At 34.0% G+C, this 27,602-nt stretch overlaps 1 pseudogene; it reads left to right on the top strand.

Moving 5' to 3' along the window:
* The first annotated feature begins 22,190 nt into the window (after nt 1–22,190).
* Nucleotides 22,191–27,179, top strand: LOC120129272 (annotated as a pseudogene).
* Nucleotides 27,180–27,602: the final 423 nt, after the last annotated feature.

The following is a 27,602-nucleotide window of genomic DNA, read 5'->3' on the forward strand; positions in this document are numbered from 1 at the left end:
GTTATTTAAAACCCTTTCCTTATCTTTAATGCAGGTTAAAACCTCAACATCCTATTTTAGCTTCCATGCTCATATAGATCTAGCCTAGCTCTCTCGATACTAGGCATCTATCTATACTTAGAAAATTATAATCTCAAAAGCTCTTACAAGACTAAGCATCTACGCTATAGAAAATGGCAATCTCTAAAAAAATATTACAAAGCTATGACGTATAAGTTAAAGACAATGAGCAAAACAACATTTAAACATAAAAACATCTAATAATTCATTAACATAAAATATAAACAACCAAACCAATCTAACGCCAAATAATTTAGTTCATGGTCTGGCTATTTTCATCCAAGATCATTCGAGTTAAGTAGAATCCCAAATAAGATATGAAAATAAAAGCACAAGGATAAGAACACTTATAATGAGCTATTGTCGTGCCAATTAGTTCTGTCGCCATGGACCGCCTAAGCAAGCTAGCCTCTCTCAAAGTTCTAGTTGCTACCCATTTAAAGCTCGGCTATAGAGGACACCATAAAAAATGAAAATAAGGAAAATAAAAGAACGTGTAGTCGTATTTCTCTCTTAGGTAATCTCCCAAAAGTTCTCCTTAAAATGTAGGGCACCTTGGTATTTATAGAAGGTAATTTTTCTAGGGTTTTAGGCCTAAATTCCTTTTATACCCTAGGTATCATCATCCTCACGTGAATGGACAGTTAGTGTGGCAGGTGGTCCCAAAAATACAGCAAGTGCATCGTGTCACGTGTGGCTAGACAACTTGGCAAAGATATTTTTTCTATTTTGTCTTTTCTGCTCAATATTTTGATGTCATCTTTTGCTGCGGTAAGTCTTTCTTTGGGCTACAGTAACTATCCAACACTTGCTACGACACTTGTTTCTCCATATATATTGCATCAACCACATTATTTCCTTAAGATTTTCTCACCTGCACACCACCGAAAGAGCAAGACATTTCCCTCAACAGTGTCAGTTTTCAACAAATTAATGTTGTAGCAAAACTTTACCACCAAATACAACTGTATGGCCTAAATGCAATCTAAATTCTATGATATGATCTCTTAAACAAACAATAACCTAATTAAAAAGGCACAAAATACAACCTTTTACGGGGTTATCACATCCCCAAACATAAGCTATTACTTTTCCTCAAGAAATGAATAATGATCAGCAGAACATAATACTATGGCAGAAGTTTAGTCGAGGTAATAATGTTTGGACAAAATTTCAGCCCTCATAAATAATTGGCTTCAACATGCCAGACAAATCAGGATATCAAGAAATTTTCCCTAGGGCAAGGCCTTTTTCATATATGTTTGTGTGATTGTATCCAGTCTATGCTTAACGAAGTTATAAAAAGTCTAGGAAACTTCCCTATTTTTCTTTAGCATTTTTTTACTCATTAAGAACACAATTACTCCTATTTCTTAACATTAATTTTTTTAGCACTGCTACGAGTGGATTCAGCCTATCACAACTACCATCCCACACTAGAGATGAATTAGAGAAAACTTTCCATCCCCGAACTAGTCAGACAGAGTCATCCCATGACTACTTTCATTAACTTTTATGTTAAAACTACCATTTATTAAAACACATTATCTAAACATTGCTATGGCAAAGACTAGTATCCCTCTACAATTAGCCAAAGTATTTATTCATAATTTAATAACATTTACAAACATAAGGGAGTTTCATTAAGAAATAAACATTAAGTTCATTATTCATAAAGTTATGTTGCAGCAAGTAAGAATTCTTTCATAAAAAAATTCTAAGTTCCTTAAGCGTAGAAAACATACAATCGTTTATCAATGCTCACAAAGAATCAAGCTCTAAAGTGTGTCCTATTAATTCGAAAAGTCATGTACATTTATCACAACCATAATAAAAATTTATCATCATTGGGCTTCCTTAATTTATTACAATCAAAACTAACTCAACCTAACTATTGCCATAACAAAATTCTACTAACACTACCAACGCAAATGATTAACTATGGGCAATACATCCCCCAAACTTGAAGGTTGCATTGTCCTCAATACATGAAAACTATATTAGCTAAACTAAACTACATGAATATAAATACAAATAGAGGTACCTCATTGTGGTGATGGTTTCTTATCCCCAATACGCCTAGTGCATCTCTTTTTCAGGGTTGGTCCTTTTGGTTCGGTATCCTCGGTGGTTTTATTGGTGTTATGGATTTTGATGTCGTGGTAGATAGTTCGGAGGTACGCCCAACTGACCGTTTCAAGCGATGTCGAGTCATAGACGAGCTGCTGACTGTGACAAAACAGGCGAGGGTGGGTTCTCTTCGACTTAATTAGTAAAATCAAGTATTGCTTCCTCATCTGTCTTGTTAGTCTGTGCTTTGATTCTCTGGAAAAATATGCTTTTCATCCTCAACATCGAATGAATAATGAGTGCCGATCGACTCAATATTGAAGGGCTTCATCGACTCTGTTGCAACAGACTGGTAATCTCCATCGGATTGTTCTTCTTCTTCAATGGGTAAGGTATTTGTCTGTCTGGTCTGGTGGGTTGAAACGCATGAGTCACATTCAACAAATGTTGTGATAATAGTTTTCTCCACTAAAATGTCATTAGGAAAATGATGGAAGTTGTCGGTGTTGAGGAGAAGCATCTCCTTATAAAAGGAGGATATGACCTCGTCTCTTTACCTCTAATAGTCAAAGAAGGTAAGCCTCTTACACTCACCCTCTCTACTTCTCATTCGTCTCTCAAGAAGAGGCCACTACAACACCATTCTTGCCTTGGTAATAGTTTTTGCACCTCTTCGAACATCTCCTCCACCACCTTCTTCTTTTGGCATATGGCGGTGATCAAGTTAAGGAAGATTAGCGTGCCCTTTTTCCTTTTGACACAACCGTACACTTGCTTGACAATGATTTCGCCAATGTTGACCGATCGCCTAAAGATGATAGAATGCAGAAAAAGTATTCGCAGCAGTGAAATAGTGGTATGGTGAGAGGTATGCATTAATCAAGTTTTAAGGAAGTGATTCCATACCTTTGCTTGGGGCTTATGACAACACCACTCCAAGCTACATTTTCTTAGGTTTTCACCCTTCCACTGTGTTCCTTGGAAGCACAAATATTCTAAGACTACATTGTAGGTTTTATCGTCTACCTCAGTAACAAATTTCGCATGGTGGTTTGGCATATTCTCTAAAATGAAGAATCGGTTTATAGTTTTCAGAGTAAAACAAACTTTCTTGCCCCTCACTTAGATTCCATGCTTTGAATGAGTGGTGAGGTGAGCATAAAACTCCCTCACCATGGCCAGGGCAACATCACCTGAATACTTAGCAAACACTTCCCGTTTGTGTTTTACTATAACATTCATCACGTCAGGGACCAGAGTCTCTTCACCTTCCTCCAATAATATAAAACCCTACTCATAGTAAACCTTTCAACCTTTCATGTGTTGGAATATTTTGCTTCTCGCATCGTCCTCAAACTTTTCGATTAGAGTTCGCAACGACGGTTAAAAGGAGGATGCCATGCCACAAGCATTCTTACAATTGGCCATTACTACTGTAAAAAAGGAAAAATAAAAGCTTGGACTGTGTGGCTATCGCATAAATAGGGTGAAGAATAAGAAGTTGAGAGAAAAATTTAAAAAATAAAAGCAAACTAAATAAGAAAGAGAAAAAGGGTAGGTGATTTTAAAGAAATAAAGTGGATGGGTTTTTACGAGGAGGATTAATGTAAAAGTATGAAAGAGAAAACAAGGTAATAATTATGGGGAATATAATTGGTGGGTTTCAAAAATTAAAAAGAATAAAAATAAATAAGGAATTTGTTTCCCCCTTTTTATCGTCGAAACATAAAAGAAATTAGGGTTTCTTTTATCATCTATCAATATTTCTTCCCACGCTTCCACATGTCTTTGGATGAAAAAAAAACAAAATAAAGTTAAAATAAAACTGGAAAAAAAGAATAAAGGAAATGGTTAAGTTCAAACTACTAAAATAAAATGTTATAGCGGAAATTTTTAAAGGTCAGGTGGTGCAAACTCTGGAACATCGTGGAGGAGAAGTGTTGACTTATCACGTAGGATTTTGTCTTCAATATACACCTTAGGGTATTGGCCATTCACCTTAAATATTAAGCCATGATCGACTTTCTTGATGTGCACATCTCCATGGGGGTACGCGTGATCAACTTGGAAGGGTTCAGACCATCGACACTTTAGTTTGCCTAGGAAGAGCTTCAGTCTAGAGTTGTTTAGGATGACTTCTTGGCCTACATGAAATTTTAGTGGCAGAAGACTTTTATCATGCCAAATTTGGTCTTCTCTTTGTACATATGGGCATTCTCATAAGATTGGGCACTAAATTCCTTCATTTCATTTAGCTCTAGAAACTTTTTCTACCATCTAGCTAGGCGTCCATGTTGAGCTTCTTAATTTGTTTGATCTCATAATTTGAGACTTTAGCTTGTCCATTGGTTTATGGGTGATATGTTGTAGCAATTTTATGATGCACCCCATACCTCTGCAATGCCTTAGCAATTAACTTGTTATCAAAATGGGTGTCTTCATCGCTTATAATGGCTCTAAGTGCTCCAAATCATCTAAAAATTGTTCTTGTGGAGGAACTTGAGCACAGTCTTAGAGTCATTTTTTGGTGTTACAATGACTTTAACCCACTTGGAACACTGCTAGGAGTATGTAAAGATCCCCAAAGGTTGACGGGAAAGGTCTCATGAAATATATTCCCCATATATCGAATAACTCTATCTCTATAAAATTTTGCAACAACATTTCATGTGTCTTCGAAAAGTTTCCAGTGCATTGGAATTTATCACAATCCTTGTAGAACTCGTTTGCATCCTTAAAAACCATAGGCCAAAAGAATCCAAACTGTAATCCCTAGCTATTCCCACGACGTAGTCACCTGTATCACACATCAATTCAAATGGAGCAGTCCAATTAGGTGGAACAAATATAGGTGTTGTAACAAGTCTTTCATTCAGCTCTGTGAATGCATTGTAACAATCTTTGTCAAACACAAAGGACTTTTTTTTTGTAGCGGTAGATAAAAGGGCTTTGAACTCTTTGAGAAGTCTTTAATGAACCTCCTATAGAATCTTGCATGACCCAATAAGCTTCTTATACCCTTCACGGTGGTAGGTAGAGGTAATTTCTTGATCACTTCAACTTTGGCCTTGTATAGCTCTATTCTCTTTTGTAAAATCTTATGTCCTATCACAATTCATTTGGTCACCATAAAGTGGCATTTCTCCCATTTCAGCACTAGGTTGGCTTCCTCGCATCTCTTCAGGGCCTTTGCTAAATTCCTGAGGAATTTTTCGAAATCATCGCCCAAGATGGAGAAGTCATCCATAAAAATTTCCAATAACTCTTCCACTATATTTGAAAAGATGGCTAACATACATCTTTGGAAAGTTGCAAGAGCATTACAAAGTCCAAACAAAATCCTTCCAAAGGTATAAGTTCCATGTAGGGAAGTGAATGTTGTATTCTCTAGGTCTTTTAGTGCTATAGCAATCTGATTATACCCAGAGTATCTATCAAGAAAGTAATAAAATGACTTGCCCTCCAAATGATCAAGCATCTGACCGATGAATGGAAAAGGGAAATTGACCTTCTTAGTTTCTTTATTGAGTTTTCGATAGCCATACAAATCCTCCAAACTAAGACGGTCCTCGTCGATAAAAGTTTATTCTCCTTATTACTCACCACATTTGCACCTTCTTTTTTGGGCACGTATTGAACCTAGTTGACCCATAAACTATTGAATGTAGGGTAGATTACTCCAGCATCCAACCACTTTATGATTTCCTTAATCAACATTTTACTTATTATGAGGTTAATCTTCTTTGGGGTTCAATAAAATTATTGTGGCATTCATAAGTTATATCTTGTTCATTCATATGGTAGGGCTTATTCCCTTCAAATTAGCCATAGTTCAACCTAGAATTTTCTTATGTTGCTCTAAGACATTTATCAAACTGCGTTCTTGGTCAGGAATAAGACTAGGAGATATTATAACAGGCAAAGTATCATCACACCTAGGTAAGCATACTTTAAATGTAATGGCAAAGGTTTGAGTTCTAAGGTAGGTGCATGATGTAGAGAAGGTTTTGGGGGAACATTTTCATTAAAATCAAGAGGTTTGAATCGCGTACCTTGTCTAGCTACAACCAAGCTAGGACGACATTTCTGGGCACAAAAAAAGACAAAATAATTGAAGATATGTTCATAAAAGTGTCAATTGTCCAACACTCATGTCTTTTATACTGATAACCACCTTAAATGGGACCACTACCACCTTTGTACCTATTTTCATGTGAGAAGAATGTACCTTAGGATACCATGAGAATTTTTGCACTAAAATCTTGGATATTCCCTAGTATAAATAGAAAAGGTAGCCACAAAAAGAAGGATAATTCTCTTAGGGAAAAAGTGAGCTAAGAAAGAGTGGGAGGCAGTTGAAAGTTTTCAACTTTCTTTCCCCTTTCATCTTTTCGAAGGGTTTCCTCCATAGTCAAGCTCAACGGAGTGGCGAGCTAGATGTCCGACAGGAGCTAGTGTCGGTAAGGTGTTATTCGTGGTGGTTTGAGGAGCAACTGACAGTACGCGTTGGGAGTTTCCTCTACCCTTATGCTTTTATTTTCATTTGATTTCTTTGGTTGTATGGAACAAATTATTCTTGGATATTTGAACCCCATAATGAACTAAACTTTATATGGTGTGGGTTTATGATGGATGATAAAGTATTTTTCTTTAATGAATGTTTGATAATTTTATGTTTATCACTTGTTTTGTTCATTGTTTCGAATTACTTAAGATTGTATGAGGCATGAGAGTGGCCATTTCTTAAGTATATTACTTAGTGTTTAAGTGAAACTAAGTTAAAGATCCTTACTGTTCAAGAGAAACTAAGGGATGATCAACATGAACAATGGGCTTTAGCTAATAACTAGAGCCTACTCCAACATTAGTGTTTGAGAGAAACTAATGTAGGATTTCAACAACTAATAGGATTTGAGCTTATTCAAAAGGTTAGATGTTGGTACTCAATCCCAAAGGATTTTCAGTGGCATTCTTATATGTCAGGTCTATGACTAAAGATAACATAGGATCACACTTAGTGAACTCTATCAAACAAGTGAACCATAGAAGTTTAGACCATTCTAAAAGACAAGGCCTAAAATTCCTTAGTAACCCCACCATTCATTCCTATAGTAGCTTGTTGTGTGAGGATTATTAAGTTAACTTATTTATTTTTGAATTCTTAACTCATTTTATCGTGACATTTTCAGTTGTTTACATTTCAAAAACATTTTTTACTTGTTGTGAAATTTTTCATCTGCTACACTACCACATTGCCATCACAATTCACCATCACATTTTCACGATACTATCCACATTCACTTCATTTAGCTGCATCATTATCAAATATGCATACCATCACACTAATTATACTTAGATAATTTAGTATTCATGCTTTAACTTGTAATTTCCTCCAATCCTTGTGGAAACAATACTCACTCACTCTTTATTACTTGTGCAATTGTGTATACTTGCACATATTTCGAGTCCAATTTATAGCACTCACAACACACAACAATAATCTCCATAGGGATTGGAGTATCTTATAACCTAGTTGTAGCAAAAATTTGTCATGAACTAAATCTAAGTGTGCACGTATAATGGTATAAACAAGTGAAAGTAATGTTGTGGCAGATGGTATGTATAAGGTGTGGAAATGATGTGGCAAATGATGGAGTGAAGTGGAGTAAAATTGCTATGGTGAAAGATTAATAAAATTGTAAAAGTATGCTGAGGTAAAAGTTTAAGAAACTTGTAAAAGTAAATTTTACTTTGGAATATTAGATAAGATTAATAACCTCACACAATCAAGCTTCTCTATGGGTAACTGGTTGGATTGACTATGGCATTCTATATAATGTTCCTAGAATGGTCTCTTCTAATATGAGTATGCTACCCGACAAGATTTGCTAAAAGTACTCTTAAACTATCTCTAGCAAGGAACCTGACAAACTAATGTTACAACACCTCTCAGCGTTAACTGCAACACTAGCCAATCGACTATGTCATATCCCTTTTAGACATTTTAAACCCTCTCCTTATCACTAAGGGGGTTAAAAGTCACCAACACAATTTGAATACCTTTCTCATGTAGATTTAGCCTAGCTCTCTCGATACTAGGCATCTATACTTAGAAAATGACAATCTCTCAAAAGCTCTTACAAAACTAAGCATCCACGTTATAGCAAATGAAAATATCTCAAAAGCTCTTACAATGTTACGGTGTATAAGTTTAAGACAATAAGAAAAACAACATTTAAATATAAAAACATCTAAGCATTCATTAACATAAAATATAAACAACCAAAAATAATTTAGTTCATGGTGTGGTTAAGTTCATTCAAGATCATTTGAGTTAAATACAAACCCAAATAAGATAGGAAAATAAAAGCACAAGGAGAAGAACACTTCCAATGAGCTATTGTCATGACACTTGGCTCCACCTCCATGAACCGCCTTAGTAAGCTAGCCTCTCTTAAGGTCCTAGTTGCTACCCTTTTAAAGCTTGGCTATGGAGGACACCACGAAAAAGAGATGAAAATGAAGGAAAATAGAGGAATGTGCAGCCGTCTTTCTCTCTTAGGTCACATCTCAAAAGTTCTCCTTAAAATGTAAGGTACCTTGGTATTTATAGAGGGGGATTTTTCTAGGGTTTTAGGCCCTAAATTCCCTTTGTACCCTATGTGTCATCATCTTCACGTGCCTGAGCAGTTAGTTTAGCAGGTGGTCCCAAAAATTACAGCAAGGGCAATGTGTCACGTGTGGCTGGACAACTTGGAAAAGATATTTTTACTATTTTGTCTTTTCTACTCCAGATTCTACTTTCCATCTTTCGCTGCGGTAAGTTTTTCTTTGGAATGTTACAACAACTATACATCACTTACTGCGGCATTTCTTTCTTCATATTGATATAGTAGTCACATCATCTCTTTAAGCTTTCCTCACCTACACAACACCAAAAGAGCAAGACCTTTCCCTTAGAGCAAATTAATGATGTAAAAAAACTTTACCACTAAATATAACTACATGGCCTAAATGCAATCTAAATTCTATGACATGAGCTCTCAAAAAAAACAATAACCTAAGTAAAAAGAACAAAATACAACCTTTTTACGGGGTTATCACACCCTTTTTCTCTCTCCAAAATTAGTTACTTTATCTCATTGTTACCCATTATATTCATGCTCATAGCACAAAATTCTCTACTATTCGTGAAAGTAACTATTGATGGATGTATTGCATTCAACAGGGTCACAAACTCTATCTTGCTAACATGATCTTCCATGATATTGTAAGTGTCATCAAGTCTAAAAGGATCGAATCTTGTGTACGAGATGCATCTTTACCATATGTTTGAGCTTCTTGGTATCGATACTTCATACGAGCCTGCCACGTTATCATCCAATGATAGTACCATTGATCGTGCTACCATGGCAAATATCGACTATATTGAGGAGCCCAATGGATCCATGCGTTCAATTCATAGTCATTTTAGGAAGCATAGAGATGATGAACACGATAGAGATGAGCAGATAGATGATGCTAATGGTGACGATTTCGAAAAGGAGCCCGAGAGAGTGACTCGTATAAAATTGGCACAACTCGAGGCGTACTTTCAAGATTTTGAGGAGAAGGTACTTTAGTCTATCGAATCTCTCTTATCCCATGTAGACTCACTTTGATGTGATTGAGTGTTATTAGAATGCTCTTGGTGAGGAGATTTGAGTGATTCAAAGCCAACTTGATGGATTCTCTTTCCCTCAATCATCTTCGTCTTTGTTCATGCATGCATTCATTTTTCATATTTTTGGACTTTGCTACATTTTAGACCTTTGACTTTAGATGTTTGGTATTATGAATTATTTATGTTTAGATATTCTTGATATTTAAATGGTTTTCATGTTGAATATTTGAACTTATATGCATTTGATATTTTCGATATTTATGTTTTTGTACTTTAGCTTATATCAATGTTATTTATTTTAAGTACCATGATGCTTGATATTCACCTTAATATGCTTATTCTTAATTCTAGCTTTATTTTTGTTCAACTTGTCTCCTTTTATATTGTACTAATATTATGAATTATTTTTTATATAACGAAAAATGTGAAGTAAGTCATATTGAAAAGTAATTTTTCAAAGTTGAAATTGGAGCTTAAATCTTTAAAAAAGCATAAACTCTTTTATTATTTTTCTAAGAGAGAGCATTTTGTTGAATTAATATTTTGATATAACAATAAACTGTAAAATTGATTTCAAACTTAATCAAATTTGTCAAAAATTTATTAAAAATAATTCAAAGTCAAAATAAACTTGAAAAATATGTTTTATATGTATTCCAACTTAGTCTAACCTTCTCAAAAATATAATCGATTGTTTTCAAGTTTTCAAGTCGTGTTTCCAAGGATTTTTGGATAAAAGGATCGATCCTTTTAATAAAATTATCGATACCCTTGAAAAAGGATTGATCCCTTAGATTCTATAAACTTTTAGATCGATTCCTTGACAAAAGGATCGATCCCCCGATGAAAAGGATTGATCATTTCCTAGGATTGATTCCTTTCTTGCAACAGTCAAATTATTTGGAAAAAAAAGGATATATCCCTTCCACCAAATGATCGATCCCTAGTGCATTAAATGGTGTTTTTTGGTTGTAGGTAACGCCTATAATAACTTCCAACGCTCCAAATGGCTAGAACTGATGAAGAATGTATGAATTGAATGTAAAATCATCTCAAGGTCAACAAGAACCATATTGAACAAATATATCAGCATCAACGAAGTCCTTTGTGCTTAATTTTTCAATTTTCTCATTGTAACACATTTGTGAGCTTTATTGTTTAATTTGGTCAAGTGTAATTTGGATGAAAACTTATTGTTTGTAAACACATTAGCCCTTTTGAAGTTTTCTTTTGTTTCCTAAATTTGTAATTAATCTTTAGGATAGTTTGTATTCAATGTTTTGAGGTATAAATCTTTAAGTGCTTGTAAGGTTAGACCTTATCCTTAAAGGTAAGTAAATCTAGTGGATTTGAGAAGTCCTTAGTATGGATACTATGGTAGGTGGAAGGTCTATAACATCACTTGGGTGGAGGGTCTCAAAGCTGGTACTAGTGGTAAAAGTAAGAGGGTTTAGGTTTGATTTAGGATTGGTTGTGGGACAATCGGTCGCTTCTGGTGGCGGTCGGCATGAGTACAACATCGATATACGACAGAGATGATTTCCAAGTGGGTTCTATCAAAAAAGAAGAGGGTTAGGGAGTCGGGATAGGATTTCTCGATTCTGGGTCTTCCTTAAGTCATGAGAAATAATGGTAGGAGGAATATTTGGCCACTGAAGTACGGTGGTTCGGAGTAACAGTGCAGGTGAACGGCGACCGAGTGTTGCTGTAGGCGTTTGGTACAACAGCACTGCGTGGTGAGGAAAGGAGTAGAGGGAGATCTTTTTTTAGGGTTTGGTTTCAAATGAAATAGAAATAAAAATCTAGACTTTAGTATCTGAGTTTGTTTGTTTTGAAGGAAAAAAAAAAGAGAATTTAGTCTTAGTTTCGTAAGTTAAGCGTGCTTTTTACATTCTGATCACTAGATGATACCATTTTTTTAGTTTATTTCGAACTACAAAGGCTTGTTAGTGTTAATTTCACCTTTCATTTTGTTGGTAATTACTGGGGCTATAAAGGGGAAAACTATTCATAAGTCCCCCATATTTTAGAGGGTATTTGCACTTAGGTCACCATTTCTATTTTTTTATTTTGATTTTAACCTACTAATTGTTTGGTTCGAATTTAGTCATTGGTTGCCTTTGTTCTATTATTATTTATTTCGAATATGTGTACTAACCATGTAATTTTCCTTTTCTTTTAATTTATTATTTGTTTTTTTATTGCTATTAATCCACTAATTACTATGTTTTAATTTTATTCGATTATTTATTTTCTATTATTTACATTTCAACCCTTTAATTTTGGTATTTTTTATTTCTACCTTTAAATTTCCATAATTTACATTTAAGTCATAAATTTTCAGTTTTTCTTAATTTTATGGATCTTCTTAATTTGAGCTTTACATTCTGATTTGTGTATTTTAGTCCTTTAGTTAATTTATTTCAATTTTAGATCCTTATTTTCAATTCTTTTAATTTAGATCCTTTATAGTTTTTAATTGCTTTTAATGTTGTTCGATATTTTTAGATTATTTCTAGTTTAGTCCTAGAATATTGATTTTAGATTTAACCCTTTGGGTTAAGATTTATTTTAATTTAGTCCTTGATGGATTTCTTAGATATTAGGTTTATCCCTAAATTTAGGTTTCTTTAGATTTAGTCCATAAACTTTTTAATTTAGCCAAATTCTTGATTTGGTCATCACATTAATGCTCATGGTTCCATTTCAATTATTCGATTTCATAATTACCTAAAAAAGACTAGGATTAATATTAAGCCTGCATTTTTAGGTTTAGTTCTCTAGGTCCTTTAAATTTCATAATTTGACACTTTAAATTAGATGGAAGCCTTATTTAGCCCGCTGAGTATAATTAGACATATTATTAATTGATTGTTTGATTGCATTACTCAATTTCAAAGTAAGACAATGTTCATTTATTAGTGGGTTAATGGTGTATATCCCGTGTTATGCCTTGGAGGTTACCACTAGTAATTCCTAAAGTAAATCAACATCTTTTTCAAAACCATGCATCATGATTTCTAAATCGTCGAGGCAATGTTGCTTATTGGTATAGATAATGAAGCTTCCGCTAGTGTCGGGGGGTGGTCGTTATTGGTTATGGTAAATCAATATCCTTTTTTTAAAATAAATTATATGCATAATAGATTCTAAATTAAATAAAACCTCCAACTTAAAATTTCCAATTTTAAATAATAAGGTATTCGACTAGGTATTAATTTTTTGGCGTTGTGTGGTGTTAATCCTTCCCCATGAGTAACTGACTCTCGAACGCGATTTCTGATTTTCGCAGACCAATTGATGTGATCCAATTTAGCATCATTTTTAACTTTGCTATTCCAACCTTTCAAGGGAAGAAACTTTCTATCTTTATACATAATAATGCTTATTTCATATGTTATAACATAATTATATTCATATACATATATTACAACTATAGCTATAATGATAATAACTTATTCATTACTATGTAAGGCATAAGTTATTATTATATACTATAGTACACATCTTTATCTTATTCACATATATATAGTTCATATACTTAACTTATTCTTTATTTTATGAATGTAGGTACATTCGACCACAACTTGGGAGCTAGCTTGGAGCTAAATGGTGAAAGCAACAGCAAGGAAACTTACATGGGGACGTTTAGGAGAATGTAAGGAACATTTGGTGAAAAGTTATCTGAAGTCCCGTGAGCTCATAGTTGGATTGAGCTAAAGATTTGAGTTACAAGATGACTTCAATTTAGCTGGAGAGCAGCACCATCATAATCACCACTTAGGACACTTCAAATATGTACTAAGTCAATTTTTGAGAAATCGTACCTTTTCATGAATGATTGCCAACTCAAGAGGTACCTTTCTATAAGGAGTTGCCATAATGTTTTATAATGCTACAACCACTATTGGCCAGCTCACCTCCAGCTATTCACCTAAACTAGCTCAAACATCAAGGGTTACCTTCCAACAATTATGACCTTTCATGAATGATGCTGCCCATGAAGATGCCCTTTCATCCTGGTGCATGTTGGTGAAGAGTTTACATCCATTAAAGGCCTAATTCATGAAGAGACATGAGATAAAGCACTATGCCTATTTGGCCATAATCCACATGCCTTGCACATGAGAATTTGGGTGTTAAAATGAACCAACACATCATCATTCGGCCAAGGGAGATGTATTTGGCGCAAAGATGAACAAGCACACCACCATTCAGCCAAAGGGAGGTTAATTCATACATGGTCGAAACATCATGACCCTTTATGAAGGTTTAGTCGAACAATTACCAAGCCTATGCACATGTTCATTCCCTTAATTAATTATGTACTTTAAATAGAGACATGTACCTAGCCGAAACATTAGGTGTCTATTTGGTCAAGCCCTCTCATTTTCTATAAATAGAGAGGCTTGCCATCATTTTTACTTATCTCATTTCATAATATAAACAAACCTTTGTGAGTTAAATCTCCCTTTAAAGTTCTTTGAAAACTTTATCGATTAAGCAAGTATATTTCTTATACTTGTGGCATCATTCCTTCACCTTGATTCCTAAATTTCTAGATTTTATATCTAATGGGTTGAAGACACCATCACCACCCCTCAAGCAAGTTTGTGAAGATCGGGATTGTGCTTTCTAGCATAGTTTCTTCTTTGGCGTGTTTGAGATACAACATCGAACCCTATTACTTATTTTTGTTTATCCATTTCTTATTCCATTATTAATTCTATTTCTTTCTTATCTTTGTTGCAGCCATACTTATAACTCAATGACATCAGTACTTGTCCTTTCTACATCAGGACAATAATAAGGCTATCTATTCACTTCAACTAAACAGTGTAGATTAGCCTACATCAAGCGGTGTTCAGAGCATAGTTGGATTGACAACAAGTGTCATTGGCGTGCAAAAAGAAAAGAAAAAGAAAGAAGTTCAAAAAAAAAAGAAATCAAACTCCTACAACAAACAAACAAGTTCAAAGACAAAAAGAAAAAAACATAAAAAAGAAGAAAAAGAATTTCAAAAAGAGAAAAACGAAGCCAAGGAAAAGTGCTCTACCATTAAAAGTACATCAAAGAGGCATATATACAATAAAGAATATAACCTTATTGTTTCTTGTGAAAGGGTGCAGTAAGTGTTGTTTCTTGGGTTGTAAGTCACCTCTTCCTTTTCTATACTTTCATTTTCCTTGTCTTCAACCTTTTCCTTCTTTTCATTACTTTGAATCATTTCTTCTACCTTTCCATTTCTTATTTTCCTTTCTACCATAACCTATTTTGTAGCCGATGGAAAAAATAAGAGAAATAACTTGTTCTAATCTTGAGTTAGTTCTTTTAAGGACTTAATAAGAGAGATAGAGTGGAAAAGGCTTATTGAGTGAGTGAGATAAGAAGGGGAATTGTTAAAAGCCAAATCATATTCCTGAGAGTAAACACGAGTGTAGAGTGGAGTGATCTTATATTTTCTTTGGAGTGAAGCTTGTGAGGCTTTGTGAGTGTGCTGATAAGGTTTACATTATTTTATTTGTTTACTAACCATGTCTCAAAGTCCTAGAGGAAATGCTGGTCAACCAAACTTGCAAATGCAAGAATTGATTGGAGAAATGATGAGAATATTTCATAAAGAGTTTGATGCTTTTCATGATAAGATAGACCAACGACGAGATCCACCACAAACTTGGAACAATGATACCCCTCAGAGACAACAACCTCTTCAAGAAGATGATGCCCTAGACAATTATGACGGAGAAGAACCATCAATGTTACAAGGGCCTAGGCATACCAATGTTGATGATAATATGAGTAACATCAAAATCAAGATTCCTCAATTCTAATGGAAAATTGATCTTGAAGCCTATCTTGAATGGGAAAGCAAGGTGGAACATGTTTTCAGTTGCCACAACTATTCTGAATTAAAGAAAGTAAGATTGGCAGCCATGGAGTTCGTAGATTATGCTTTGATATGGTTGGATTCACTTACTAGAAGGAGGAATGGATAAAAACCATTCTCAACATAGCTTGAAATGAAAGGTGTCATGCGTAAATGTTTCATTCCTGTTCATTATCACCGGGACTTGTTTCATAAACTTCAGAATCTTAAACAAGGCCAACAAAGTGTGGAGGATTACTATAAGGAGATGGAAGTGGCAATGAACCTAGTCAATATTGAGGAGGATCGTGAAGCAACCATGGCTAGATTCCTTGCCAGACTCAATCAAGAAATTTCCAACACCTTGGAGTTGTACCATTACATAGAGATAGATGAAATGGTAAAAATGGCGATGAAGATAGAAATACAATTAAGGAGAAGATCTACCTCTCACAATGTCATGCCTACACCTTCAAGATGGAGTCCAAAAAACTTGAAGAAATCTACTCCTACTCCTAGCAAAGAAAAGGTTGAATCATCCAATGCTCCATAATTCATCAAGGATAACCAAGGAAAAGAAACCCCTGAAAGATCAAGAGACATTCGGTGCTTTAAATGTCTTGGGAGGGGACATGTTTCTACACAATATCCCAACCGAAACCCCATGCTTCTACTTAGAAATGGTGACATTGAATCTGACCATGAAGAAGAAGAAGAAGAAGCACAAATCGAAGTTGAGGAAGAAGCAGAAATTGGGGCTCTTGTGGAAGGAGAAGCTTTAGTGCTTAAAAGAAGCTTGAGTACTCAATTGGTAGAGGATAATACACAACGGGAAAACATCTTTCATACCCGATGCCATGTGAATGAAAAGGTGTGTTTCATGATCATAGACGGTGGGAGTTGTACTAATGTAGCAAGTTCAATCATGGTGAAAAAATTGTGATTGAAAACAATGAAGCATCCAAATCCCTATAAACTACAATGGCTCAATGAACGAGGAGAACTTAATGTCAATAAACAGGTGATGGTTTCTTTTTCAATTAGAAATTACAAGGATGAGGTTATGTGTGATGTCGTTTCTATACATGCTAGCCATTTACTTCTTGGAAGGCCATGGCAATATGATAAATGGACTATCCATGATTGTTTTACCAATCAATACTCGTTCAACCATGGAGGGAAGAAGATTATTCTTACACCTTTGACGCATAAACAAGTTCAAATTGATCAAATCAAGATGAAGCAAAGTGTTGAGGCGACGAGGAAAGGAAAATCAACATCAAGCAAGGAGGAAACTAGTTCAAAAATAAGTTCTTATACATTTAAGTGCTTGATATAGAAATGCTTATTATCAAGACGTAAAATCGAAAAAGATTTTTCGAACTTTGAAAATACATAAATTTTCTTTGATTTGTAGGATGATCTAAGAGACACAATTTGTCAATTTCGGAGACTAAAGGACGTGACCTTCGAAGAGCCAAGAGATGCGTCTAATGAAAGAAAAAAGGAGACACTTTTTCAGCCAAATGACGTGACTTATGAGGATTCTAAGGACATTTCCATTCCAAGGGTCATAACCTTTCATGATTCAATGGATACATCTATTGGAGAGGTAAGGAACATGATTTTTAGGATGCTAAAGGACATAAAAGTTCAAAGCAAAATGTCTTCAACATACATGAACATTGAATATCCATATAATAGGGAGTACATATTAATTTTAATTATGTTTAATCAAATCTTTACTTATGAAAGTTTTCTTTCTTTTCAGATCATGGACTTCCAAAGCATTCCTTTAAAGGACATGAACCTTTTCATAAAGGTACTTGTTAAAACTATTGGATTGAAGGACACTAGGAAAAGAAAACCTTTCGATTTGAGGACAAATCAATTAAAAGAAGGGGAAGATGATGTGATCCAATTCAGCATCATTTTTAACTTAACTATTCTAACCTTTCATGGGAAGAAACTTTCTATCTCTATACATAATAATGCTTATTTCATATGCTATAAGTATATTCAATATATATTACATCTATAGTTATAATGATAATAACTTATTCATTACTATGTAAGGCATAAGTTATTATTATACACTATAGTACACATCTTTATCTTATACACATATATATAGTTCATATACTTAACTTATTCTTTATTTTATGAATGTAGGTACATTCAGCTACAACTTGGGAGCTAACTTGGAGCTAAATGGTGAAAGTAACAACAACGAAACTTATATGGGGACGTTTAGGAGAACATAAGGAACATTTGGTGAAAAGTTATCCGGAGACCCATGAGCTCATAGTTGGATTGAGATGAAGATTTGAGCTACAAGATGACTTCAATTCAGCTGAAGAGTTACACCATCATCATCATCACTTAGGACACTTAAAATATGTCCTAAGTTAATTTTTCTGAAATCGTACCTTTTCACAAATAGTTGCCAACTCAAGAGGTACATTTCCACACGGAGTTGTCATAATGTTCATCAGGTTACAACTCACCCATGGCTAGCTCACCTCTAGCTAAAACATGAAGGGTTACCTTCCAACAATTGTGACCTTTCATGAATGATGTTACCCACGATGATGCCCTTTCATCAAGGTGCATGTTGGTGAAGAGTTTACATCCATTGAAGGCCTAATTCATGAAGAGATGTGAGACAAAGAACCATGCCTATTCGGCCAGCATCCACATGCCTTGCACCTGAGAGTTTGGGTGCCAAAATGAACTAGCACATCATCATTCGACCAAGGGAGTTGTCTTTGGCGCCAAGATGAACAAGCACACCACCATTCAGCAAAGGGAGGTTAATTCATGCATGGCCGAAACATCATGACCCTTTATTAAGGTTTAGACGAACCATCACCAAGCCTATGGACATGTTAATTCCATTAATTAATTATGTACTTTCACTAGAGACATGTACCTAGCCGAATCATTAGGTGCCTATTCGGCCAAGCCCTCTAATTTCCTATAAATTGATAGGCCTTCCATCATTTGTACTTATCTCATTTCATAATATAAACAAACCGTTATGAGTTAAATCTCTCTTCAAAGTTCTTTGAGAACTTTATTGATTAAGAAGTATATTTCTTATACTTGTGGCGTCATTCCTTTACCTTGATTCCTAAATTCATAGAATTTATATCTAGTGGGTTGAAGACACCATCACCACCCCTCAAGCAAGTTTGTGAATATCGGGATTGTTCTTTCTAGCATAGTTTCTTCTTTGGTGTGTTTGAGATACAACATCACCACCATCTTCCATTCAACATCAACCATCTTCTATCAAGGCCACCAACTTCTTCATTAAAATTTCGCAACTATCTCTTTTCTATCCTTATTTTATTACTTATTTTTATTTATCTATTTCTTTTTCCATTATTAATTCCATTTCTTTCTTATCTTTGTTGCAACCACACTTATAACTCAAGGACATCATTACTTGTTATTCCTAGATCGGGACAATAATAAGGATATCTATTAACTTCCATTGAAGAGTGTAGGTTTAGCCTTCATCACCAATATTTGGTATTTCTTGATAAAATAAAATGTTTTGTTAAAATTACTTGATTTAAGGGGTTTCAATCGCACCTCTAAAAATGATTGGTGGCGACTCTCATCTTTTCATCAAAAACCTTTCTAAAAAATCCCATTGTCAAAATTAATCGGCTTTTCCCGAAGAAGGGTCGGTTATGACACGTAGGAACATCAAATCACAACACTTTAGTTTCTTCTACTCACACTATGTCGAAAAGTATTTCTTCTTGTTTCTGACCATTTATTATACTTAAAACATTTTTTTATCTTGACAACAATATGTTCAATGACCTTAAGGTTATCCTTAAAGATGAGATTCAATCTTCTACTCACACTATGTCGAAAAGTATTTCTTCTTGTTTCTGACCATTTATTATACTTAAAACATTTTTTTATCTTGACAACAATATGTTCAATGACCTTAAGGTTATCCTTAAAGATGAGATTCAACACATGTGCAACACATCGAACATGAAAGTAAGTCCCTCCACATAATAAAGCTCCTCGTGCATCAAAAGTTTCCTTCAATTAGTCTTGTATTTTATCAGTACTAAAAGCATCAAAAGTCTTGTATTTAATGGAAACAAATCTCACAGTCAATACCACGTCTTGAAGTAAGTCTAGCAAAACAATATACGTAATACTTTCAGTGTGCGGTGAGTTCTAGACGCCATTGATTAAAGTATGTCTCCAGTTATTTTAGTGGGCATGTATATTATAGATCATACTTGTATTCAATCGTAACTATATTTTGTAAACTTATACTTAGTATTTGGTATCTACTGCTTGAAGTTTCTTATTTTTGTAAACTTAAACTACATTATTTATTTTGGATTATGGTTATATCATGATGCTTTGTAGACCTTTGAGAAAAATGTTTTAAAGAAAAAATAAAAAAGGGTTAGTTATTTGGGTGGTTTTGTGTGACACTTGATCCTCTGAATTTGAGATGGATCGAATTATAGTGTTACACACGTGATCTACCAGAATCAAATAAATCGTCAATTGATCAAAATCTATTTAACATTTCAACCTATGGATAACCAACAAATTCCTACACCTGACACTATCTCTATGACTCGTTTTAAATCCTTTTGAATAGGATCGAGAAAAGCCTTTAAAGTTAAAAAAAGAAATTCATATTTGGTCATCCAGTATGTATGGTATTAATATCTCATGGATGATATCAATATACCTAGCATTAAAATTTTAGAATCTTAAATTAATATAAATACTTTAAGTAATCTTGGTACTAAAATTTTTTCATTTATTTCTTATATCATTGAACCTTATTTTAGTATCAATATTTATTTATACCATGTTACAAGTTTGTAAGTTTCCTTTGCTTAAGGTGAGAATGTGGATCCTTAGTATACATTTAGAATGATGTTAGTTCATTACGTGACATATATGGATTGATTAAAGTACAAGTGTAATTATTAAAGTCGAGCAATTGTCTTTGGTTGGTTGATTAAGATGTTTATATTTATATTTTTATATTCTTTTAGGTCATAAGTTTTAGATCCACTTTAAGCATTTTCTTTTTTTCCCTTTAAACTTTCTCATTTTTTTCTTTAAGTAAAATTAAGATTAAATCTAAAATTTATAAAAAAAAATTATAGTAGTATTTTGCGATCTCATCTGACTGATGAATAGTCTCATTCCTAAGCATGGGCAAAAGGGGAACTCGCCCAGGGTCCCTCTTGCTCAGAGCTTAAAAATGTAAATTCACATATAATTAAAAAATGATAAATTATATATTTAGTCACAAATCTATTATTTTTATTTCGGTTTAGGTCATTCAATTATTATTTTTTTTTAAATCATACTTAACGTTACATTTTGTTTTCTATCCACCATTAAAAAAAATTAACGGCGAAATTGATGTGACATTTTTAAATTATAACTTTACTTTTCATTTAAAAGAATATCGTGTTTGTTTTGTGTGAGTAGTTGGGTGTTTAATAAAATTGTTTGATGTTTTCTATTTAAAATTTAATGTATTTATTATATAGTTTATTAAATGTAATATACAAAACAATTTGCAAGAAAATTTATTTAATTTTATTTTGTTCTTACAATTCAAATTTTTTATATTTGTTTTTAGCAGCCTAATTTTTATTTTCACCCCAAATCGCTAAAACGGGCTGCTGATGAACTATTACATTTATTTGGTTCGGTTAATAGATGAATCGATTTCGATATTAATGAGTGTCTACGAGGTAAAATCATACAAGTAGAACAATCTTGAAAGACTTCGAAGTTGGCAATATCAAAATTTTGAATATACTAACCTTATCGATTACATGTATTGATTTGATATTATGATAAATAATATTTTAAATTTAATATTTTAATAGAGTTAATTGTATCATGTGTTCTTAAATTATGAATCTTATTTTAAATTAGTCCTTAAACTTTAAATATTTCAATTTCATCTTTAAAATATAAATTTCATTCTAAATTAGTCCTTAAACTTTTAAACATTCGAATTTCATCCCTAAACTACGAATCTCATTCTAAATTAGTCTCTAAACTTTTAGATCTTTCAATTCCACCCCCCAAATTCATCTACATATGTAAGCCATTTCTACCATAGTTTAATCTTAGTTTTATTTTTTTCAAACATATAATAATATAACTTGCCCAATGATTTTATTAACAATAATTGTGATTAGTATATACAAATAAGTTATGATGAAATTGAAAAATTTAAAAGTTTGGGACCAATTTACGATGAAGATCATAACTTGGGAATAAAAATGAAATGTTTAATAGTTTAAGGACTAATTTATAATAATAGTTATAATTTATGAATGAAATTAAAATATTTAAAAGTTTGGAGAGAAATTTGAACTGAGGGTCATAGATTAAGAATATATGATGCGATTAACTTATTTTGATAAATAAAGTTTCTAAATTGAATAGAGTAATTTATTCAACAACAAAAAATTGGCGTGCTGCAAAGCGTAGAAGAGCTGCGGAGAAACAATCGAACAAAAGACCGCGCAATGCAACTTGTATGCAGATGCTTGTAGTTAATTTGAATTGATTTCCGTAAGAGTGGAAAATAAAATGTCAACGAATTCCATCTCATCTTCTTCTGGGGATGATTTCACCGAACTCAACCCTAATTCCGATCCCAAAGTGGTGGACGAACGGTTTGATTCGTTCACATTGACTGAACCGATCGAATCGGAACCCAGTGATCAAGGAAATGGCTATGGGTTCAACAATGGATCGTTGAATACGGGGAGAAACACCGACGATGAAGAAGACGATCAATTACGAATGGATGACCAGGAAATGGTTGCCGCCGAAGCGCCTTCGAGTCCAGGCAGTAGTAGCGGATATGAAGGTAATAGAGGGAGCATCAGCTCCACCAGCGCGTTGAAGATGCATGCGGAGAGTGAGACTGACGATAAGGATATCCAGGAAGTGAGGAAAGAGGGCTCCGTTGAAGGAATCTCAGATTCACAGGCCTCCTCTGGGGTTCCCGGTAAATACCGCGTCGACGAGGTAAGCCATCTCATTAGTTTTCCCCCCTTGTTAATGTGGAGATATTCTTTTGGTTTAGCTTCTTATCTGAATTTACCAATCACTGTATTACATATTTACAGCCTGAATTTTAGACTTGAGAACATATATGAAGCTGTCTACTACTCCATTAACGATATTATTGTTTGTCTTCCATGGGCAACACTCATTTGAAAAAAAGAAAGAAAGAAAGAAAGAAATGCTATTTTAAAGTGTCCTTGCTACACTAGATCATGTTTGATTTGTAAGTAATCCACAGGATGATGCTTCTATATCGTGGAGAAAGAGGAAGAAACATTTCTTCATCTTGAGCAACTCTGGTAAACCAATATATTCCAGGTTTGTTAATAGTTCCTGAAACTGCCAGTATTTTTAGGTGCGTAATATGCCCAATTACTAGTGGGTACTTGATTATAAATCCTATTTCAATTTCTTTTGTGTACTTGACTTCTAGATATGGAGACGAACACAAGTTAGCTGGGTTTTCAGCCACACTACAGGCCATTATTTCCTTCATGGAGAATGGGTACTGGCTGGATCTAGCTTACTTAGTTTTTAGTAATGATTCTTTTTCTTAATCAAATGCAAATTTTGAGCTAATCTCTCCTTTTCTGTGTCAATTTTTGAAAGTAATTTTAACATTTCATTCATTGATTCTCAGGGGTGATTATGTCAAATTGGTGAACGCTGGAAAACACCAGGTTTTGTATTTCTAAATACCTATTTCTGCACATGAGATTTATTACTTGTATTCATTCTACTGTCTAAGTGACTTAATTGTCAAGGTTTTAAGTGCACCTTCCGTAGTTCCTTTCACATATCGAATAATATAGAAGAACAACAGTGAGGGTCAGCAATTTAATTTCTATTTCACTTAATCTTATTATTTTATTTATAGTTCCCTTGTGGTTTAACTTTAAGCCTCAAAAATAATTATTGTTACATTCAGAAAGACATTTTACTGTCTACATATTGTTTTTGAGAAGAAAAATGAATGAAGTTATGGCAGAATGTTGAATTGTAGTTACAAGTTAGCACATTTACATGAAAAGTGACTATTAACCTGACTGAGAAAGCACACCTTTGTCAAAACTATCATTTTCTCTTTTTTTTTGGTACAAATTGCCTAAGCATTTGCCTACTTTTAACCTTTAAATTCAAGCCTTGTTTTGTTTTATGATCGGTTGAATAAAATATATTATGATGTACTTTTATTCTTTCAGTTTGTCTTTATTGTCAAGGGGCCGATTTATTTAGTTTGCATCAGCTGCACAGAGGAGCCCTTTGAATCATTAAAAGGACAGTTAGAACTTATTTATGGTCAGGTAGTTCTTACAATATCCAAAATATCTAGTTCCGGACTGATCAATTTGTTTGTCAATACCTCTATTCAAGGCTTGCGTCCTTGTCACACATTTTATATTTGGTCACCTTTAAATTATTTGCTATTGACATTCATTCAAAAGTACTTCTCAGTCACTGTTGATTGGTTATGAAATGGATGCAGATGATCCTTATATTAACAAAGTCCATAAATAGGTGCTTCGAGAAGAATCCTAAGTTTGATATGACACATTTGCTTGGAGGAACAGATACTGTTTTCTCTTCCCTCATTCATTCCTTCAGTTGGTGCGTTTCTTTGGATTTTTTTTCCCTGCACATAATAATATTGGAACTCTCCTTTTCGCACCCCACCTCACCCTGCTAACCTACTCATTTTGCTTTCTTGCTTAAACCTTATAAACAAACCTCCTCTGATCTATTTTGAGGCCGCATTTGGATTACATTGGTGCACGTGATTGGGCCTTCACCATGTTGGATCTTCAGTTGGATTCTTCCATGGTTACAGTTTTCCTTTGATTTTATAGTTAAAAGTTTCTGTTATATACTTAAAGTAACTCCTCCATTTTCATCTTTTATTTCGTTTGCTTACTTATCAAATTATATATAATTTAATTAAATTTTCTATAATTGTATATAAGTAATAAATAATGAAAATAATAAAATAAATACATAACATAATGAACGCTCAATTTTCATTATGTCCTAATTGTTACTGTTGTTTTGCTATCTAAACACATCTTTGTGCTGCAACTCCAATCACCACCGCCACAACTTTTAATCTCTCCTATCCAAATATACCCATGTCAATTTGCATGATTAGTAGTTCTGGTTGTTTAAAAATTTGTCCAATTTTATCACTGGTTGAAAATATTGGTTTTGCATTCAGAACAAGGATAATATGTATTCGTGTTTACACATTTTTTTTACTTTAATTTCCTTCATAGTTTACCTGAATTGTACCATCTAAACTTTTTCTCTCTTTATTTTCTCAGGAACCCAGCCACATTTCTTCATGCATACACCTGCCTTCCCCTTTCTTATGGAACAAGGCTGGCTGCTGGTGCTATATTGCAAGATGTTGCTGATTCAGGGGTATTATTTGCAATACTAATGTGTAAAGACAAGGTGAAACCCTTCATCTCTTTTTTCTTCATTTGCTCTAAAAATAAGCTCAGCATTGTTTTTTCTTTTGTTTCTTTCTGCTTATACTTCATAAGTTGTATTTTACTGTTTAGAGCGTTTTAATGACCTGAAGGTCAATTTCAGGTTATCAGTCTTGTTGGTGCGCAAAAAGCCTCTCTTCATCCCGATGATATATTGCTACTTTCAAACTTTGTGATGTCATCAGAGTCATTTAGGTAAGTGGAATAAACATTAACAGGTATTTAGTCCCCTCAAATCCTGAGAACCCGAATGCACATGCCCTCAGAAGCACATGAACTATCATTATGCTGTTTCAAACCATCTTTTAGATATTCATCCGTAGTGGGGTAGGTAGTGTAGATCAATAATATTGATACGTTTGGCATCTTATCTGAATGGTATTCCTCACGGGCAATTGACTATATATTGGAATTCCAGTTCGGAAACTTGTTGCATACTACAAGCTATTAACATGCTTGCTTGCACATTTTATTGTTTTGTAACAGTGTTTATTACATAAAAAAAGGGTTCTTCTTGACATCCCAAAACTATATTGATTGGAAGAAAATAATTTCTTTATAATCCAGAAGTTAAACAATTGACTCCAGAGTTTTTGTTGTCTTTTCATTTTTTTTCTTTTCCTTGTTATTTGTTTCTTCTTTTACTTCAAAAAGATCTATCAGATTGAATGTTACATTGACGCTAGTGGTTTTGTGGGCTTTTGTTTGTATGGTCTCTTCATGCTTTATGCAGGACATCCGAAGCATTCTCACCAATTTGCTTGCCAAGATATAATCCTTTGGCATTGAGATTTACTGATTTTAGGATACGCATAAACATCCTCTAATCAATTTCTGTGAAGTTCAGAGGTCAATGCTAGATGTGGGTTACTAGATTGATGTTTCCCATTGCAGATCTACCATTCATCTAGGCCAGCAAATACTTCAAACAGATTCACCTGAGAGGCCTAGGGAACCATTTATTGGCATTGGTGGTCCTGCTGGACTTTGGCATTTCATTTATCGGAGTTCATATCTGAATCAATACGTGTCATCAGAGTTCTCACCACCACTGAACAATTACCAGAAACAGAAAAGGTAAAACTATCGAACTTTTTTTTCTGGTTCAATTTTTATTTATTTAATGTTGAATCAGTGTATTATATCTTTCTTCATGGTTTTTCCAAATCCAGATTGTATAGAGCTTACCTAAGATTGTATGCATCCATGCATGGTAAAGGAAGTGGGCCTCATAAAACTCAATTTAGAAGAGACGAAAACTATGGTAACTCTCTCTCTCTCTCTCTCTCTCACACACACACACACACACACACACATTCATATTAATTTGGCTGACATCCAAACTGTAACTGGATAACTGGAAGTTAATTTTTTTTTGTTCTGCTGCTTTTCTCTCGAATTAATCCACCTTCTTATTGATCTCTAGTTAATTTACTGCAATTGCTTATCACAAGTTACGATTGCACAGTTTTTATTTTACAGGCTTCATAGAGTTAACGTGATTAGTTTTATGTGTCAGTTTTACTCTGCTGGGTGACACAGGATTTTGAACTCTATGCAGCATTTGACCCCCTTGCAGACAAGGTTTGGCTATCATGTTCAAAATTCAAATCCCGTATTAAGTACATATGAACAGTGAATACCTCTGTACTAAAAGCGTTAAAGTTTTTTTTTAACGATATGTGCAGGACCAAGCCATAAAGATTTGCAACCGGGTCTGTCAATGGGTAAAAGACGTGGAAAATGAGGTATTTTTGCATGGAGGAAGCCCTGCCTCATGGAGCAATCCCTCTCTTGTTTTGCTTATGCACTCCTCATAGTCAGAATTGATCGATACCCTTAATTAGGTAGCAGCCCAATTTGTACGATTCACCTTCCTAAATATTTGTTTCTGTTGACTAGAACCATAAGCGCTTGAAAGCTTCTAAATTTATGTTGTACTCTGCTTCTTTCAAAATAAGGTTGTATTACAAGTGACAATTAGCGCTTTACGTTCATTTCTGCAAATGACTTCAGCTGAACTACAAAAAGTATTTAAGAATGCTTCCATTTCTCTCTAAAAAAAATATATTCTTTGACAGAAACCGAACCAACCTTTAGAATGATTCCATTAAGAATGTTCTTTGTCAAAAAGTAACATATTGATCAGTTATATTTTCGATTTATAACAAAATAATTACTTATTATTAATAGCCTTTATTAGGCAACAGAATGATGACATGGCAAGTTATACAAGTTGCCTTAACCTTTGCAAGTGTTCTTTGAGCGACTGACCCCTCTGTACAAATACAAATGGTCAAGCTATATTTTTCACTTCCTTTTTATAATCCAAACCTCCATATGCTCCCTTTTA

Source organism: Hibiscus syriacus, unplaced genomic scaffold, assembly GCF_006381635.1.
Source record: "Hibiscus syriacus cultivar Baekdansim isolate YM2019G1 unplaced genomic scaffold, ASM638163v2 tig00001644_pilon, whole genome shotgun sequence".
Lineage (NCBI taxonomy): Eukaryota > Viridiplantae > Streptophyta > Magnoliopsida > Malvales > Malvaceae > Hibiscus > Hibiscus syriacus.